Source organism: Haliaeetus leucocephalus, unplaced genomic scaffold (assembly GCF_000737465.1).
Source record: "Haliaeetus leucocephalus isolate CR32 unplaced genomic scaffold, Haliaeetus_leucocephalus-4.0 Scaffold13, whole genome shotgun sequence".
Lineage (NCBI taxonomy): Eukaryota > Metazoa > Chordata > Aves > Accipitriformes > Accipitridae > Haliaeetus > Haliaeetus leucocephalus.
The window spans coordinates 3,167,259-3,171,134 of NW_010972449.1; positions in this window are offsets into that span (position 1 = coordinate 3,167,259).

Sequence of the window (3,876 nt, forward strand, 5' to 3'; positions counted from 1 at the left end):
CAGCTCTGGCCTCCAGTTCTTCAAACGTTGCATGAAATTAGTGGGGGTTTTGTAGGAATCCATGTGAAAACTGAATCAGTTATTTAAATCAGTTATCTTGGTGCTTTATTTAAATCAAATATTATCTAAATTATTAATGGAATTAAAATACATTTATAGTTCAATATAGTCCAAATTTAATATAAAATATAAACCTCTCTATAATAAAAAGATACCTGCTTGTAAGCTCTCTAACTGATTTTCATTCAGTGTGGATCACAAAGATCACATGTCTCAAAGGCAATATCCAAAATAGAGAAGATGTAGCTGACAGTACAGTGTTTAAAACTACACTGAAATGAGGTGCAGGTCAAGAAAAAAATGTCATGCTTACACCTAAATTGGGAAAAGAAGGGGAAAATGCAATGACAATTACTAATAATTCCTACCAGTGGTGTATCTGTGTAACATAAAATAGTTTCAAAATAGTTTTCAGATAGCTTCAATGTGGAAAACTGTAAAATGGTTCTCACTCAATTAAAAAGCGCAGCTTCGTAGTGCAACCACATTGAACGGCATTAGGATGCCCCTCAGTGAGCCTGCAAGGTGTCATAGAATCATAGAATATCTCAAGTTGGAAGGTACCCATTAAGGATCATCAAGTCCAAGTCCCTGCGCATCGCAGGACTACGTAAGACTAAATCATCTGACTTAGAGCATTGTCCAGATGGTCCTTGAGCTCTGACAGGCACGGTGCTGTGACCACTTCCCTGGAGAGCCTGCTCCAGTGACCGACCACCCTCTCAGCAAAGAACCATTTCCTAATGTCCAATCTGAACTTCCCCTGATGCAGCTCCATTCCACTCCCTCGTGTCCTATCGCTAGTCACCAGAGAGAAGAGATCAGCACCTCCCCCTCCGCTGCCCCCCTTGAGGAAGTTGCAGACTGCGATGAGGGCACCCCTCGGCCTTCTCTTCTCCAAGCTGAACAAGCCAAGTGACCTTGGCTGTTCCTCGTAAGTCTTGCCCTCCTCTGGACACACTCTGATAGTTTGATGTCCTTCTTACAGTGAGGCACCCAAAACTGCACGCAGTGCTCGAGGTGGGGCCGCACCAGTGTAGTGCCGAGTGGGACAATCGCCTCCCTGGACCAACTAGCTGTGCTGTGCTTGATGCACCCCAGGACACGGTTGGCCCTTTTGGCTGCCAGAGCACACTGTTGACTCACATTCCACTTGCCATCAACCCAAACCCCCAGATCTCTTTCTGCGGGGCTGCTCTCCAGCCTCTTGCCTCCCAACTCGTATGTGTAAGCAGTACTACCCAAGCCCAGGTGGACAATCTTGCACTTGCTCTTGTTAAATTTCATATGGTTGGTCATGTCCTACCCCAGGTCGGAGCTCTACCAGGAGCTCTGCTCACCTAGCCACGCTTCTGCCACATCACGCTCTTCGCTGACTACCAGGCTGACACTTCTCAGCTGCTTCTCCTAGCTGCTTTCCCCCACTTGGAGACCCTGGGTGAGCAACCCTGCCACTGGCTTGAGATGAACCGCAGAGTGCAAGCTTGTGCAAATTCAGTCAGTACACACTTACAGTACGCTACTTCCCTGTAACAAGGAAGAACGAATGAAACTTAAGGCTGGAGCAGGATGAGAAAGAACATAAGAGTGCATAATAACCATGGATGTTCTGTGCAAATTGCTACACCTGAGCAGGTGTCTTCATTTTCCAGGCAGCCCTTGCGCTGCTTCCTAAGGCTTGGAGCAGGCTGCCCTAAGGCAGCTGCACCCCAGAAGCCCTGCAGGATACAGCTATTAGTCTGAGACAGGATCAGCTGTACCTGCCCGACTCCCGAGAGACATTTGTCTGCTCTTTGTTAGAAGCCTCCAATTATGGAGATTCTGTAATCCTCTTGGGCAATCTCATCTAGTAGGTAACCACAATGAGACAGTTTTCCTAGTAGACAGTTGAACCACTCTTGCACACATTACAGGATATAATGCTGCAATATTATGCAGTTTTTTTCAGTGACCTTTTACATTCCTGAACTAGGATACCAGCCATATGCACTGTCAGCTAGCAGCTTTTTCATTAATTCACTGAGCTGAACGAACCACAGTCTGTTTCCTGCTAGAAAACAGCAGAGGCCCTTCGTGGGCTACCGCAAGAAATACATTGTACAAAACAAATGCAGACATTTTTCACACCCCTTAATACAGAAGTAATGCTGCTGACTGTCATTGAAATGCCTTTTTTTTTTTAAACTGAAATATAACTTAAAAATCAATCCAAAGGTGGAAACACAGAACAATATTTTGTTGAACATATCATAGATCAGAAAACCTAGTGGAAATGACATTGGTCATATTGTTAGAAAATAAACATGAGAAATGTTACTTAAGTGGAAAGGAGTCTTTCCATGTCAAACAAGTACACCGTGTCTACGCAGCAGCCTTCCAGGGGAATCCCCGCCAGCTAAGAACAGGCAGACTGACAGAGAAATGGATTGGGAAGGACATCTAAATAAAATGACTAAGACACATAAATAGGAAATTTTTCCCACAATGTAAATCAAACTATGTTGCAACATCTGGAAGCATACATCCTCTCAGTTTTAAAGGGAATTCTGATGAAATATAGATGTCATTTACTTTGATTTACAATATTAAAAATTAAATTTTACCCAAGATAACAAGGGGACTGTAAATCATACTTGCCCTCACCAATCTGCAGCCCTATGAGTTCTAGGAAAGAATGTACCTCAGGGGAGAGGCTGCAATGCAATCTTACACTGAAGTGCTTCTTTTGATGAAACAGTAGAATTGCTGTTGGGAGAGAGGCTTTAACCCATGGTCTGAGCTAAACAGAAACCCTGATGGGGAAACTTTCACAGGGATATGTCAAATCAGCACATTTTCTCAGCTGCTGTGTTCATAGCACTTTCCAGCCAATGCCTGTAAATACAGACTCTGCTGTGCCTCCCACTAAAGCACCAACACTGTAATTTGGGTTTATTACCTGCAGTTGCTTGTTATTCATGACAACAGTCATACATCCTGTGTAACAACGGTGAGCCACAAAACTTAGCTTAGCGCAGTCTTTTAAAGGGAGCTAAAAGTCTGAAAGCTTGTGTTCACGTGCAGTTCTTGTAACCTAAGAAGCCACAGCTATCCTCTATAACATTTAAACATTTACTTCGCGCTCAAATGAAAAGCTCTAATTAATAGAATCATAGAATCATCGAATCACTTAGGTTGGAAAAGACCTTCAAGATCATCGAGTCCAACCATTAACCACGCCCACTAAACCATGTCCTGAAGTACCCTGTCCACTCACTTTTTGAATATCTCCAGGGATGGTGACTCAACCACTTCCCTGGGCAGCCCATTCCAATGTTTGACAACCCTCTCAGTAAAAAAATTTTTCCTAATATCTAACCTAAATCTCCCTTGCCTCAACTTGAGGCCATTTTCTCTTGTCCTATCACCAGGCACCTGACAGGAAGACCAGCACCCACCTCACTACAACCCCCTTTCAGGTAGTTGTAGAGAGCGATAAGGTCTCTCCTCAGCCTCCTCTTTACTAAACAGCCCCAGTTCCCTCAGCTGCTCCTCCTCAGACTTGTGCTCCAGGCCCCTCACCAACTGTAAGGCACAAGGTTGAGGAGACCCGCAGCCCCTCCGCTCCCGCCGTGTGCGAGCTCTGGAGAAAGCTGCTCCACAGTTTTGGCGGCAATGGCGACGCCAGGCCGGCGCACCTTCACCCTCAAGCTCTGCTGCACACTCCCGGGTTCCCTCCTCGAGGTTTCTCTGAAGCTTAAAATCTACGGGTTTATTCCACCAAAAAATAAAAATTAAATGTGTTTGGGGTTTTTTTTTTTTTTTTACCAGAGCCAG